We start from the raw sequence: 16,081 nt of genomic DNA, 5'->3' as shown, positions 1-16,081 counted from the left end.
CCACCTGGCAGGAGGCTGGGGGGGAAGCAGATAGAACCGCTCCTTGCTGCAGGGGGTGGGTCACCCACCTGCTGCAGCAAGAGGCCCGGAGTCAGCTGCAGAGATGGTATCCTCTCCATCCAGTGCAGCGGACAGACACCCCCGCCTCCTCATACCCAGGTGCATCTCGGGCCTCAGCCAGAACAAGCTGGCTATGCTGACAGCAGAGCCTGCAACCCCTCCCGCCCCCCCAAACCCCTCTTCAGGGCCTCATCCCAGAGCCATGAACTGCACCCCAGCTATTGCAGGGAATCTGACTCTGGCCCCTCATCTCTGCCCCTGCACCCTACCCCAGCCACAGCACAGCAGGGAGGGGGACCTGAAGCTGCCAACCTGCCTCCCCCTCCGGCTGAGCCCGCTCCAACAGCCTGCTGCCCGTCCCACCCACCTGCTGCAGCCGCAACAGATCCCGCGCCCAGTGCCAGCCTTCCACCACGCTCCCACCCTCTCCCTGCAGTCAGAGCCCCCTTGAGCAGCCGGCACACACGCCCGCATCCCTGCCAGGCGTCCTGCCCCCACCCACAGACGGCCAGCCCTCCTCATACACCGGCACTGCTCAGACCCTGCTGGGGCAGCAAAATCCCACCCCCCAAAAGGAAGCCAGGCTGGTGGGCAGCGGTGGGGACACAGAGCCGGCTTTGTGCACCCACCACGACATAACCAGGTCCCTGTGTTAGCAGCCGCGCAGCCCCAGCACCCCGACAACCCCTAGGCAGGCTGCTCTGGTTCCTGGGGGTTATTGGCGAGGGGAAGATCCCACCATGGCCCCAGCCTGGGAAGCAAGGAGAGGAAGAAGAAGAAGGGCAAGGCGGGGAAGGAGAAGAAGAAGGGCAAGGAGGAGAAGGAGAAGAAGAAGGGCAAGGAGGAGAAGGAGAAGCCCCCACCTCTGTGCTGCAGGGAGCGGAGGCAAAGTTTCCCTTGGCTGGAGGGGCTGGGGCACTCACGCCCCCGCAAAGCCCAGGGAAACCCGGCGCCGAAGTTTCTGCAGGTCCCAAGCGCCGAGCCGGAGGCAGCTGCTAACTATAGCCGGGGAAGCGATCGCGAAGCCCCGGCCGGGCTGGCGGGAGCTCCCGGGCAGAGGAGGGGGCAGCAGGGAAAAACTCACGTCCTGGACTGCCGGCTTCCTCGGGACACCGAGAGGCGGAGCCGCTCCCGCACTTAATTCATGGGCTGCAGCTGGTCCTGCCCGGCCGCCCGCAGCCCGGCCCGCCCCGCATGGCCGCGGCCGGGAGGAGGGCGCAAGACCCGGCTGGTCCCGGGCGCGCAGGGGCAGGAGGCTGCGGAGCCGCCCCGGGTCGTCGCCCCGTCCCCCGCCGGGCGCGGCCGCAGGGAGCCGGGCTGCTCCGCCCGCGCGAGCGCTGCAGTGGCGGGGCGAGCTCAGAAAATGCTTGTCATGGCAACCCCGCTCCTAGCCCGGCTGGGCTCACCCCATCCCGGGGAGGAGGAGGAGGAGGAGGAGGCGCTCTCTTAAGGTGGATTCGCGCTCGCCCTGTTGCTGCGGCTGCATTTAAGGGGGAGAAAGGGAAGGCAGAAGTGCCCGCGCTGCCTCTGCCGCAGGAGAGTGGGAGCTCCCGGGCACTTCGCGGGGCAGAGCCCGGGCGGGAGGAGAGGGGGAGACAGCAGTAATCCCCCTGCCGCTTGCTTTCTGCTCCATGCCTGCCTTTGCAAACCCAAGCAGAAAAGAAACCAGTGTCAGAGAAGGCAGACAAGGTTCCTCGGGTAAACCTGATCTCTTTTTTCCCTCAGTCGGTCGAATAAAAAGTCAGTCTGATCTCCAGTAAAAGAGACCCGATTTACCCAAACAACCTTGTCTTTGCCTGTGTCCTTGGACCAAGGCGGCCACAACCTACACCCCTGTCTCTGAGAATGGTGTTTCAAGAGAGAGGTTGAGGCAGAAACCCACCCCAGCATTTCCTGCCCAGGGTTTGCAATCTCCTAGTGCAAACCTGCTTTTCCCAGCAGATCCCCATGGACCTGCAAAGCAGGGTCTGTTTGAGTCAAGGGAGAAGACACGGAAGGGTTTGAACCCCCGTCCTGCTGTGGTGGTGGGGCCCGTGTGGGGTTTAGGAGCCCTTGTGAGGGCACAGGACATTGAAAGGGCACGTTTTCCCATTGTTTTGCACAGGCAACTGATAGGAGGCTGACCTGCTTCACCTTGGTTTCCTTTGAGGATGCCCTACAGCAGTGGTCCTCAACCTTTTTTGCACCAGGACCCATTTGTAAACACTGATGGTTAGTCCCGACCCAGTACGTAGTTTAAGTAGAAAACAGTTCCCTAACCCTGCCGGTGCCCCTCGTTCCCAATCTGCTGCTTCCCACCCCTGGCCCCAACCCTCAGCCCCCCAGTGTGTGGGGCAAGGGGGGCTGCAAGCAGCCTCTTGTAGGCTGGAACTGTGCCTTGTGAAAACCCAACTTCTCACATTTTTCTCATTTAAAGGAGAATCCATTTTAAAAGTTTGTTTGTGACCCTTTCATATATTCTTGTGACCCACTTTTGGGTCGCAACCTGTGGGTTGAGAAAAGCTGCCAGCCTTGGAAAATTTGCACCGCCAGCAGCTACTTGCATGAAGAAACCCAGAAAGGCAACTGAAAAAAAAAAAGTGGGGGGAGGGCCTGCTTCCTAGCAAACAAACAAGCGATCAAGGAAACGTTTCTATCAAGCTTAGGCCTGGATCTATACATCATGTTGCATGGAGATGACTAAAGGGAGGTGGGGGGAACACATCGGTTCAGTTACACTGGTGCAAGTTGCACAGGCTCATACAGACACGGGGCTGGAAGGGCTTTCAGGAAGTCACCTGTACTCTGACCCTTGCTCCAGACGGGATCAGCCCTCTCTACACCCCCCACACAAATGTTTGTCGAACCTGCTCTTAAATGCTTCCAGCGACAGAGATCCCACAACAGCTTCTCTAGGTAATGCCTTCCAGTGCTCACCACCCCCCTCACCCTCCCCCTGCCACCAACCTGGTTGCTGTTGGGTTCAGCAATTTCTGATTTAAACTGTGTGTAGACAAGCCCCAACTCGTTTGGGTAGCATTTGTTTTTCAAAACCCAAGGCCGGATCCTGTGAACACTTCTCCACCAGCAACTTTACACACACCAAAAGGTGCAGGGATTTGTTATTGCAGTGTACAAATAAGGTTGTTCCTAAGCACAAGCCCTTTACAAAGTCAAAGTCTTAATATGACGGTTTCAATCCACCCAGTTGCAGTTTCTTTAACAAGGGAAATGCTCCCCGTGCCCCTGGCACGTCTGGTTTAAAGGTGCATTGTTTTCATGCTTGAACTGAGTATTTTGAAAGGTGGATCTCCTTTTTCAGGGGCAAAGTCCTTCTTCCCTGCTGATTCTCTAAGGATGGATTACCTCCAAGTCAAGTGCCAAATCAGGAGCTACTTGTTTCCTAGCTCTGAACAGACAGTGACTTCCCAGTCAAAGCTGCCACTGGCACTCTCCCTCTATTTTTTTTTATTACCATATAGTGTCTCAGCACTCTCAGTCTTCAGCGTATTTATCTTCACAGCATCTCCGCGCCGTAGGGAAATGCTATTATTGACTGAAGCACGCTGAGCTTGAGGATGCATCTATACCACCACCCCAGCATGGCAGAGGATGCTCCCGGGAACAGCCTGCCATCCTACCCCTGCTGGCACACCCCAGACCCAGAAACCCAGTAGTAAAGGTGCCCACAGAGCCTGCTGTGGATCACACTTCCCTAGGCACCATAGGGATGTGGTACAGACAAGCCCCAGAGATCTTACCTCAGGACTGGATCTTCCTTGTGAGGCCTCCGGGAACAGAATCTAGTCTCACCCACCCAGAGGTCCCACAGGAAAAACAGTGACTTTTTCAGCAATTTCCTGGGTGGTTGAGCTGTGACTTCAAAAAAACAAACAAAAAAACCCCAAAACCCACACGTGGTGGCCTGGGAGGCAGAAGATATTTGTAATCAGGATTGTTTGGGATGTTGGGCACTGCCCAAATGCAGCAGCTTTTCTAGAAAGATTTTCTGAATTTGGAGAGTCTCACCCTCTGGGCCTATAGCGGAGCTAAAGTGAATCCAGAGGTTTTCAGACGCGCTGAGCAGCTGTAGCCCCCTTTGCCATGAGCTGTCATTGGGAAAAGCCAGATCAGTCTGAAGGAATCCAAATCTGCTTAGAAATGCACCTCTCATCCCAGCTGACCAGGTACCTCCTGGCAGTTGGGTTTCCATTGCACCAGGACACACCATCAACATTCAGAAGCTGCCTCTGTTTCTCAGGGCAAAAGAACAGGGCCTGGGAAGACCCAGAATCTCCCCTAGCACAAGAGTGAGCAGTACATGTGCACCCTCAGAGTAGGATGCTCCTTGCTGTTGAGTCCTTCTAGAGTTAAATAGACCAGACAGCAGTAGCATGGGGCCTGATTATGAACTCCTCCGCTGTGACACCCGGGACAAAGGCAAAGCAGGGAAAAAGATACCATATAGTCCCTTGCCTTCCTTTGGTGCCCTATACCCTGAAGCTGCTCTGACATGAGCTCTGCTTTCTCTGAGGCTTGGAAATAGGGCAAATAGTGCAGGACACACTGGATAGGCCTCTGATCCAACCCGACTCCCTTCCACCACAGGGCATCTTCAGTGAACTGGCACAACGGCTTTGCCCCCTTCCCACTGTGGGAGCCAGCTGGCAGTGGAGGGAAAGACAAGCTGAATCCTGCGGCAGGTGTGGCAGCAGGAACCCCTGGGCTCTGGGTCAGGAAGGCAATGCCAGTCTGAGCCCCCATGCTGCCCGGCCAGCTGCACGTTGTGGGTCACAAGGCCACCCACTCGCATGGTCTTGTGACCCTGCAGAATAAATGCTGCACAGAGGAGCACAGTGCAAGGGGCACTGCATGTGATGCCGCTCCAGTGTCATGGGACTGGGGGGGCTGCAGAGGCCCTGAGTCCCATTTGTTCAATGGGGGCAGAGATTCATCATACACTCAGGGTGGGGAAGGAGGGTACATGCCCAGCTGCCTTCCAATGCCATAGCAGGGGACAGGCATGGAGCTCTCCGTTCTGCTCCGGGAGCTTGGATCAAAGGGGAAGCCAGAGGAGGCAGAAATGCCTGGCAGGGCTCTTCTCCCCGAGCCTGGTGAAGTGTGGTTTTTTCTCTATGGCAGCATCGCTCTTTGGAACTGGGCAGCCCTGATCCTGCAGCGACCTCTGGCCAGCCAAACCCCTGGGCTGGAGGGTGCCATGCTCTGTCATGGCTGAGAGATCAGGCGCAGTAGTTGGCTGCCTCCCCAACCCAACACGCAACATCCCAGCCAAGCCATGAACACCGGTCTTGGGTCAAGTGACTTGTGACCTAGTGTGGAGCATCTTTGGCCACATGGGGTGAGTTGAAAATATTCAATCAAGATGCCAGTCAAGCAGCTTAAGGTCCCTAGGTTCCCACCCCTGCTCAGCCAGCGCTGGGGAGGAGCAAGGCAGGGGCTTTCCTGGGCCTGGTCAAGGAGCAGCTCAGTCTCCCACTCTCCAGATCCTGGCAGGAAGCTTGGCAGTCCCCATCCACCCTCATTGCATGTGGAGCACTGCATGTAGGAGACATGGAAAGCACCAATCCTGTGGGTCACCCTCCCTCCTCAGGAACCAAACCCCCTGTCCTCTGAGCACAGGAGGACCCCTCCCCGCCCCAATTTATTATCCTGAGTCACTTCAGGTCTGTGCCTCAGTTTCCCCATCCTAAGGAGAGTGCTTCCCTTCCATGGGTGGCCGAGGGCTCGTGTCGTGAAGCTCGTGGAATCATTTCTGTTCCGTTGCCCCTGCCTGCCTCGGTGGGGTCCAGCCTTCTCCATGTGGGAGGTTCACACAGCTCTTGCCACATGTACTGCAATCCCCCAGCCCAGCTGCCCCCACATGGGGTGCGGCACCAGCTTGATGCTTTCCAGGTGCCCTCCTGCAAAGAGCCATCCCTGCCCTGTGAATACAAGCAGCTGGCAGCAGGCAGGGCACCAGAGCCAGCCCCCTGTCCTGCCTCGGGGTGGGGGGGATGGAGCGGGGAGCTGCTGGAAATGGGTGCAGGGGGAAGGAGGGGGCTTTGGGAGTAGCTGAAGGCAGCAGGTCCTTGAAGAGATGCTTCTTAGCATTGTGGCTCTGTCCCCTGTGAGCTTCCCTCTCCATCCCACAGGTACAGGGAGGGGAGGAGAGTCACTAGACACACAGGCTGGGCCAGAACGTGGGCTAAGGCCCCACAGGTCCCCCTGAGTTTAGCTGGTAGGAACTGGACCCTAATGTGCTGCTGGCAGGGTGAGGGGAAGCCTGGTAAAAGGTGGGAGTGGGATGGGGCCGGGCCTTGGGTTAGCCAGGGGGTACCCTTGTCTCCCTTGAGGCCAGTCCTGTGCTGGAGCCAGGGACCTCCCAAAATCAATCCAGGCTCTGGCCTCCAAGCAGCGCTGCTGGCAGGGGCTTCAGGCTGCTTCTAATTGGGATCTTGGCAAGCGCACAGAGGCCAGCTCCAAGGGGGGTGGCTGGGATGCTGCTGGCAGGCCCCAACAGGCTACTCCTGCACTCTGTGGCTGCTTCATTAGTGTTGGACGACAGTGGGAGATTTGTGCATTCCCTTTTGTCCGGCTGAGAATGAGCAGTGGGTCTAGGCACATGGGCCAAGCGTGCAGCCCAGGCCTGTGGCTCCAGCAGGGGCAGCAGGTTCAGCCCAGGACGCTGCTGGGAGAGGTCACCCTTGGGGAGCTGCCTCTGGAAGGACACTCAAGGGGCCTGATCCTGCCTGGCATCGTGTTGCGTGCAGTCAACCACAGAACAGGCAGTGCAGATGCTCTTATGTAGACCCGTCAGCATTTTGCACTGCTCAGAGGGGCGGGGCAGTGGAAAAGCAGGTCCTGCTGGAGCCCAGGAGAACAGCGTGTCAAGGGCATAGCAGTGGTCTGCCTTGCCACTGCAGATGCCATGCCTTTTGGGATGCCCTGTGTGCCAGGCTGCTGCAGACACTTTGCATGCAGTGATCTGCCAACTGGTCTGATCATATCAGGGAAGGATACACCTGAAACCTTCATCTAAAGAGACAGTCCAACACTGGATTCACCAGCTTTGAAAACTTCCAGCAAGCTTGAAAGGAGCCCAGGAATTGCCAGATTGGATCGGATCAGGGGCCTGTCTGAGCTGGCATCCCATCTTCAACAGCAACCAGCATCAGTCCATTCAGATCCAGAGAGAAGGCAGTGAATAGAAAAATGCCCAGTAGGAACAAAGTTACTTAGGTCTGTTAGTGAGCATGTGGTTGGTTTTCACCTCGGAGCCTCAACACATCAGGGGAATCATCACCATCACCATATTATTGCTATGATCATTATCATTAGGAATAATAACAATAATGATGATATTCTAATCAGCCCAAAGGCTGTGCCCAAGGTCAGAGCCCCTCTATGGCAGGTGGCTTCCAGGCAGAATGGCAAACCAGCCCTGCCCTGAGCAGTCTCTAGTCTAAAAGAAAAATACAGAGACAAGAGAAAAAGCAACTTGCTTAAAACAGAAGAGTCTTGGGTCCACTGGGTTCATAGAATCATAGACAATGAGGGTGGGAGGGACCTCAGGAGGTCACATCTAGTCCAACCCCCTGCTCAAAGCAGGACCAGCACCAACTGCATCATCCCAGCCAAGGCTTTGTCTAGCCTGGTCCTAAAAACCGCCAAGGAGTTTTCCAGTGCTTTATTTCCAGTGTTTTACTACCTTCCTTGTGAAAAAGTTCTTCCTAATATCCAACCTAAACTTCCCTTGCTGCAACTTGTGCCCGCTGCTCCTTGTTCTGTTGTCTGCCGCCACTGAGAACAGTCCAGCTCCATTGTCTTTGGATCCACCCTGCAGGGAGTTGACGGCTGCTATTCAATCCCCGCTCAGTTTTCTCCAGACTAAATACGCCCAGTTCCCTCAGAAGTCATGTCTATCAGCTCCCAAAACATTTTTGTTGCCCTCTGTTGGACTTTCTCCAATTTATCCACATCCTTTCTGTAGTTGGGAGCCCAGAACTGGACACAGATGTGGCCTCACCAGTGCAGAATAGAGGGGAAGGATCCTGCCCTCAGTCTGCTGGCAATGCTCCTACTACTGCAGTCCAGGATGCCGTTAGTCTTCTTGGCAACAAAGGCACGCTGTTGGCTTATATCCAGCTTACTGTCCACTGTGATCCCCAGGTTCCTCTGTAAAACCCCAGGCTTTGCCAATGATTCTTAACATCTCCCAGTCTGGGAAGCAAGAGATGAAGTTTTAACACAAAGTGAATTTAATCAGCCAAGTTATAAATCCATCCAAGGCCAGGGCCAGATCTGGGTCTCATCTGTGCGGGCATAACCCATGTGCCGTCGCACTGGAGGCAATGACAACAGGGCAGCAGAGAGCAGCACAGTGCCCCTGGGGCTCCTAATGGAAACAGTGACTGACTCTTAAGTACAAGGCAGAGCCGGGTGTCTGTAAAACCTCTCTCCATTCAGGGCTAAATACAGGGAGAGGGAGAGAGAAAGCAATTCAACTTTATGTGCGCTCAAATATACAAAACCTCGGAGCACAGCGCTGCGGTGAGCTGCAGTGTTTAAAATGCTGAGGGCTTATGGAAGAGTCTGGCGGCCTCCAGAAGCCCTTTCCACAGGGGACCAGAGCAAGGAGCACCTGAGATCGCAACGCCCACGCAGGCCTCGGAAAGCAGGTCAGCTCCGAGAGGATGCTGGCAGGCGGTGCGGGGCAGGGAGGGGCGATGAACCTGAGCAGGCGCAGGGCTTTGTACACCTCTCCCTTGTCCCCTTTTCCCCCACTCAGGACATCCCACGCACCACTGTATCCCCCAGCGGCCCAGTGAGAGCAACATCGCTGTTGTGGACATAGCCCCTTCCCCAATAAGCTTAAACAAAGGCTGAAGGAAAGTGGCCCGTGCTTCTGCTTTGCAGCTGCCAGGTCCCAGGGAGTGATGAGGCCAGTGGAACAAGGCTTTTCTGCATCACCCCCTGAGCAAGTAATTTCCCTCCCCAGTGTTTCCATTTCCCCCTTCCCAGGTTCTGGTCCCCCTAGACGGATGGAGTAATTTTCCTCCCATGATCTCTGAGCCCTCTGGCTCAGCCCAGCAAAGAAAGGCAGGACTCCCAAGAAAAGTGACTGGTGTTGGCTCAACGTCATCGCTCCTCCCTCCCAAAAAAGGAAGCGGGTTGGACTAGACGACCTCCTCAGGTCTCTTCCAACCCTAATTTTCTATGATTCTGTGAAAAGTGCAGAACATCCCGCTGTTGCATTGTTAAGCAACAATCTGCTACAATGTCGGTGCAATCAATTACTTTAACAGCCCTGTTAATTTCTAATTACGCCATTACTTTATTATGGGGAGACTGGAAATTAAAGAAGAAGAGAAGACAGGAGGGATTTGGGCAAATTTTTGCTTTATGAAGCAATTATGAGACAAAATGATTCACTTAACTGAGTAATCCCTTAAATTCTTTTTTTTAACTCTTGCAGTTTTTCACCCCTCCCCTCACCCCCTTCTCACCCCTCCCCAGATGGAGTCATGCAGTTGAAAATGGATCTGAATCCCCCCAAATTTTCCCATTGGTTTTAACCAAAACAGGCTTAACCCTAAATTTATTAGGGGTTTCCATTAAAAAGTCAGCATTTTCCATCAGTAGTTGAAGAAGAACCTCTGAGAAGCTTCCTCATGTGTCCCTGGGGCCAAGCATGGGGAAGATGCTCTGGCATTTCTTGTTTCACATGCTGGTGATGTAGGTTAAACAAAGCCTTTTTAATGGCTGCCACCTCCCAAAGGTGGCCTCTAGTTGTAAATGGTACCGGGTCATTTCAACTGGGGAGTCCAAGGTAGCTGGACGTGATGCCATGCCATCTCCCTGTTTGCTGTTGGCTTCAGAAGCTGGTGTCCCTTAACAATGGTAGCTCCATGGGCCATCTAGCCCAAACTGGATGCCTAGCCCATGCTAGTCCATCCAAGTCCATCTTGCTGGACACAGCCAGAGCTCTGATGGGACACGTGAATGTCAGAAATTGGAAGGCAGGCTTCCTCTGGGAATTGAGTGGACCTAATTGTACCTCAAAACAAATATTGTCTCTTCAGCTCCTAGTCTGCCTTAACTCTAGGTTGCCTTCCAGCCAAGGGGTGGAGAATGGAGAAGCTTGTTATTATTGTGAATTATTTGTAGCATGGTAACACCTTCAGGTCTCCAGAGAGACCTAGGGCCCAGGCATATATCACAGACAGCCCTGAAGAAGTTATGGTCTAACAGGCAATGCAGAGAAAGGAAGTTACTTGTTCCTAGCTGGGAATAGGTCCAGGTCTTCTGGGCCCTCGAGTTAGCTTTAGTTCTGGGAAAAGAGTTACCTTTACATGGGGCAGAGACAAGGAAGTCAGTGTCTGAGCCCATCCTCTAGAGCCAGAAGCCTTAACCCAAGGAGTCAGAGAGCCCCCACGATGCCATATCCTAAAGAGGACTGCAGGCTTGCAGCTTCGGTATGTAGCCAAGCATCCAGGCCAAAGCCCATCAGCACAGGTGACTTGATGGGCCATTGGCCCCATCTGGTGCGATTAATCCCACGTCCTTCAAGGACGATTAACCACTGCATTATCCTTTCTCTCCTCCTCTTCCTGCTGCTGCTGCTGTTCCTTAGGTCAGCCAGAGAGAAGAGAAAAGAGTTGAATCCTCCAGGAGCTAAAGCTAGAACAGCAGCTGCAGAGATTGGTCCTGAGGTCAGAAGCAGGATTGAATCCACGGCAGGCAGTTCCCACTGTTCAAATGGTCTTGTTCCATAGGTGCCTTGGACTGGCAGGGCCCCCAGAAGCAACCATTTATCCAAAGGGTCTCCTCTAGCCCCTCACACACAGCACAGCCTCAAAGCACCCTATGAGAATAAGCCCAGAACGTGCAACCACAGGCTCCTCACAAAGTGTAAGGGTGACAAAGGTGCAACCAAGCTCAGCTACCTCAGGTCCATATCTGTGCCCACGGGCATCAGAGATGGTCAGGAGGCAAAGGAAGGAGACAAGTTGTCTTCTGGCACAATAGTAACGCTGCCCGGAGGAGAGGCAGACAGTCGCCTCTGAGCTGGATCCCTCAAGGTACCCTGCATCCATCGGCTCAACCGTGGAAAACCTGGCCTGGCTGGAAACCCTAAGTGGTGATCAAAGCTCAGGAACAACAGCAGCAGATTACCTCCCCACCTTGTCTCCCCTTGCCTCTGCAGAGAAAGGTGGAGCAGTGGAGCCACTGCACAGGCAGGAGCCCTCATTATACCTCTCAGGGCTAGCATTATGCCCCGCAAAGGCATCATTACTAAGAACAGATGCTCATCTCTTCTGCCTCCTGGATATCTCTTCACATGAAGTCAGACACTGGGATGTGACTATTAACCCACATGCTAGGCCCACCCTAACCCTCTATTAAGGCTCCCAGGCTATTGTTAGGCCACCAGGCAGTATAATTAACCAGCGCCCCTGGAACGCCACTGGCACCACTGTTTCCAGCTGATGGAAACTGTAAGATAAGGATTTCCAGCCTAAGAATATCTCAGCGTGGGTGGCGGGATCAGCCACGTGGCCAGTGAGGAAACACCAAGCATAATGGACCAACATCATCCCTGGTGTGACTCACACCATTGATTCTAGATGAAGATGGATCAGATGCAGCTCCTGCCAGAGGCCAGGGTGTGTCAGGGACAAAGGGAGAGAGAGGAAACATGAGGGGAAGAGAGGAGCAGAGCCGGAGGAGGCTGGGGGAGCACTCACTTCCTGGCCTGCTTGCCTGTACAACTATGGGCGCTTGTACACGATGTTATGTTCCCTGTCCTCAGCACACATGTAATTTATGAGCCTGGCTGCCAGGTCATGGCATGCACTTCTCTGCTCCTTACACAGAAGGGGAGCCACTGGCATTCCCAAGAGCCCAATTTTTCTCTGCGAGACTTGAGACCAGAGACTCAGCTGGCAGAATACGCTGGTTTGCACCTGCTGAGTATCTGGTATGGGGCAACGCCTCTGTGGTGGTCAGTCACTGGCCAGCAGGAAGAGATATGAATGAACTTGAGCCTTGTCCATGACCCACAGTGTCCAAAACTTATTCAGCAGCCTGAACAGAGCACACTTCTTGGCCTGTTTCTATGTGGCAGCCAGCGGGCAAGATTCCCGATAGCTATGCAGAAGGTTGCTGGTGGGGTTTTGGTCCAAGACGAGATCACCTAGGCCCTACAGTAATACAAGTAGTTAAACGTTGTTGTTTTATATTATATTATATTATATTATATTATATTATATTATATTATATTGAGTGTCAGGTCTAGTTAGAAACACATGTAGAGAGAGAAAAGAAGGGAGAAGGGGAAAAATAAGAAGGAAGGATAGCTGAAAGCAAGAGGTTGAAATGGTATGAGGAAGGAAGGAATAAAGCTACTGTAGTTGGAGAGATCAGGAGAAAACCAAACTACAAAGCAAGGTGAGAATAGGAAAGAGAGAATGAGAGGGAGAGATGGGGAAGACAAGATGAGAATGCCTGAAACAAAAGGAGGAATTAAAGAACCCTCCAAAAGAGAGCGGGAAGATAAGAGAGAAATACAGAGGGTGAGAAACGCAAGACATAAATGCCACATGCCATGTACACAAGGAGAAAAAAAGAAAGCGACTGTTTTATTTGAATAATAACTATCAATAATACATTGCTAAGAAGCTGCAGTTGACTGCAATTAAAAAAGCATTACATTCCCCGAGCAAAATCTAAATTATTCCTCACAGCCTCTCTGCTCACTGGGTTATATTAAAATGAAACAGTTCCTAGCACAGAGCGCCTTCAGAGCTAAGGGAGCCAACATGGAAGACATGAAGGGGAAAAGAAGGAGAAGAGGAGAGAATTGTGGGAATCATGAATGTTTTATCTCTGACAAGAGAGGGGGAGACTTGAGTGCAATTGTAGCGGGGTTAGGCAGAGGTGGGGAATGTCATTTTGCAAATGCTGGACTCATGTTTCTTGATAAACATCTATGGACCTGGCAGAGAAGGTCAAAACAGTTCTTAGTCTATCATCCATCCTGTTCAAAGTGAGCTCCCAAAGGGCAGGGGCTTCCCAGCAGGTGCTGGAAGAGTCAGGGTACATATTCCTTTCTCAGGGCAAAAAAGCAAGGATGTCCACTGGTTAAAGCACGCTTTGGGAGTCAGGAGCCTGGGTTGCATTCACAGCTCTTCCACTGCTGGGTGGCCTTGGGGAAGCCCCATTCATCCTTCAGGCCTGTTTTCCTTCAGAAGGTGAAGGCACACTGGTTTCTACAGTCAGCAGCACACTGGGGGTGATGCAGTAAGTACTTCTGGCTGCTTTTGACTTCCTGGCCCTAATATAACCCATCCACAGCTCAGTTGAACACAGTCAACCTTTGCCACAAGCCCCAAGCAAGGCTTGAACTTCCACTGTGAGATACCTCAACCAGTCTTCCCCACTGACCTCTGGTGCTGGCCTGTTAGATTGCAATTGCTTTCTATTTCCCTAGGTCTATCCAGAGCCAGGCATGACAGGCATGGTGTCCAAGTACTAGAAAAAATGAGCAATGTAAATCTCTCTCTCCGAATGTATCTCCTAGCTGCAGGCTTCCCCTGCAGCCACCGGCCCTGGTTGCTGGCAGGAACAGGATGCTGCCTCCCTGACAGCTGTGGTCTGACTTGCTCTGGCACTTCCCCTCTCACCCAGGCCTCTGCAGAGCAGGTAGCACAGAAGGCTGCCAGCCCTGGTGGCCAGGCTAAGCTTTGCTCACCTGCCGGTGGCATTCCCATGGCCAGGAGAAGACCGGCGTTTTGGGAGCAGGGCGGAGCGGGGCCATTTCAGAACGACAGGTCTAATTGCAGTCGCACCATGTGATTAGAAAGAATCAACCTTGGTTATTTCGAGCATTTCAAAAGGAGATACAGCCTTGGAGCCTATGCTCACAGGCTCTGAAGGATCTCCGTCAGAGATCCACCAAAAACCCAGGCTAGGCCCACCTCAGGAGGTCTCTTCTAGTCCAAACCCCGCTCAGGGCAGGATCAGCCCTGTCTAAATGGTCTCATCCAAGTGTTTATCTGCAGTCCTAGTGCAGTGCTTAGCCACTGAAAAACCTCCAATTGAAGACCAGCCACTCTTGTCCTGCTCACAGTGAGCAGAGAAAATGATCCTCTATATAACAACCTGGCATGTAGGGGAAAACTGCTACCAAATCCCCCTTCAGCCTATAAGAACCTGAGCAGGCCAGGAGCTGAGCTGGGAGCCTCAGGGTTTAGGAGCCGGGGCTTTCAGGCTCCTGCATTGTAGCAGGCAGCCTGGAAGGATGGAAAGGCCCACCTCGAGTGAGCGGTCTTAGCACTCCCAGAGTCTATAGACCTGCCTCCAGCATCAGTCTGTAGAGTCCTATATGGCCCCAGTGCCCCACTGGCCCGCAGCCAACAGCCATAAGCCAGCCTGTGTGTCATCAGGATTTGGTCAGATATGCTGCGTTTCCCCAGAACGCCGTGTTCCTGCCAAGGCTGCATTTTTTTCAGAGCAAAAACCTGTTCTGTTGGAAAATTCCTGACCAGCTGGACTTGCAGGTTCAGAGGTTATACGGGAAAACAGCAGGGAGTGGGTAGCCACGGAGCAGCTCCCAAGCAGGTGTGATGGGTTGTGGCAGCGGTGACCCGTGCATGGCTCGACTTTGGGAATGCAGTGGCTCTGGAGGCCTCCCTGGGCCCCTCGTAGGCGTGTTCTCCCTGCTTTAAGGCCAAGAGATGCCAGACAGGCTGAGCAGGTTCCTGTGGAGAAAGCATCCCTGGAGCTCCACCACAGGCGCAGTCGGTCCCAGAGGTGCAGCCAGGGGCCAACAGCCAACAAGCAGTTGCAGACTGACCAGTCTGAGATACTGGGGCCTGCTCTGTGCATCAGCTCAACACCCAGAACTGCATTTGCGGCTTTTTTTTTGCTTTTTTTTTTAATTTAATGTCTAGGGCCAAATCAGCCAAATCAGTTCTGAATACTATTGACAGTAGAGTTCAATCATTCAGGTCTGTGTGGTGCTACCACCAGCCAATGACCTACCTGCCAGACTCTTCAGCCTGAGGCTTCAGGTACTCCTAAATCCATGGCAGGCATCCTATGTGCAAGCCCAGAAGTCTTGGCAGCCTAAATCCATGGCAGTCATCCTATGTGCAAGCCCAGAGGCCTTGGAGCTCAGATGCCCCATCGTCTCACTTGCCCCTAGCCAAAAGGCTGAAGAAGAAAGCTGGAGAGAGAGAGCCTAAGAGCAATCCCCCATCACCATAAATTGTGTAGCCCGCTGGGAGGCTATAGTAGACTCTCACAGGGCCGCCTGCCCACAGTGCAATGGAGAGAACTCCACCCTCAACTACACCAGGTCATTGAAGACTGAGAAGAAGGGGATCTCCCCTGCCAGGTCAGCAAAACCACCTGGGCCCAAAACCATGACCATAGTATTTCCTTTGAATATGGGGGGCAACAGGGACTCAGTGCCCTTGGAAAGCCTGGCCTTGGTTGGGATAAGGTCAAGAGCCAAAAAACACAAGTTTCCCCAAGCCCCAGGTTACCCTTGTCCATGGGCTAGTGGGAAGTGAGAGACTGGGCCAGCAAGGCAGAACTGTCCCTCCCTGACACGTTCTCATTCTTCCTGCCATTTTGATTTGCCTGGAAATGCAGAGGGAAAATATTTACCGCTACAACTCCGAAGGCAGAGCTGGAGATGTGCCCTCCGGTCAGGCCTGGCTGTCTGCTCCACACAGGATTATCCACCTTAAACTTTCTCACCTTGGCAGCCCCAGGGCAGCGCTGGGAGGGAAGGCGCAGGGAACTGCCCCGTGCTCTCCCTGCTGCATCCCACAGAGCTGCCCTTTAGCTGCATCTCGGCATTGGAGGTAAGAAATACCAAGAGGGGAGGGCAACATAAAGCACGTGGCAGAGCTGGGGCGAGAAGCCAGGCGTCCGGATGCTTCTCCTTGCTCTGGCCCACTGGAGCCCATGCCTCTCTCAGAGCTGGTATAGCACACAGGAGCCCTGCCTCTCCTGCCCCACGGCTTTTGCC

The 16,081-nt window shown here is 53.7% G+C and overlaps 1 protein-coding gene across 3 annotated transcripts in view; it reads right to left on the bottom strand.

Annotated features, from left to right (window-relative positions):
* Positions 1 to 1,443, bottom strand: part of ATP2B4 (ATPase plasma membrane Ca2+ transporting 4) — a 93,603-nt gene extending 92,160 nt beyond the window's left edge. The window contains exon 1 of one of the 3 annotated variants that reach the window (XM_006261227.4): positions 1,145 to 1,443. The gene's annotated coding sequence lies outside the window, so the exon portion shown is untranslated. The other 2 variants (XM_006261226.4, XM_019491498.2) reach the window with 2 other exon arrangements.
* Positions 1,444 to 16,081: the final 14,638 nt, after the last annotated feature.

Source organism: Alligator mississippiensis, chromosome 14, assembly GCF_030867095.1.
Source record: "Alligator mississippiensis isolate rAllMis1 chromosome 14, rAllMis1, whole genome shotgun sequence".
NCBI lineage: Eukaryota > Metazoa > Chordata > Crocodylia > Alligatoridae > Alligator > Alligator mississippiensis.
This window is presented reverse-complemented; position numbering and strand designations above follow the sequence as displayed.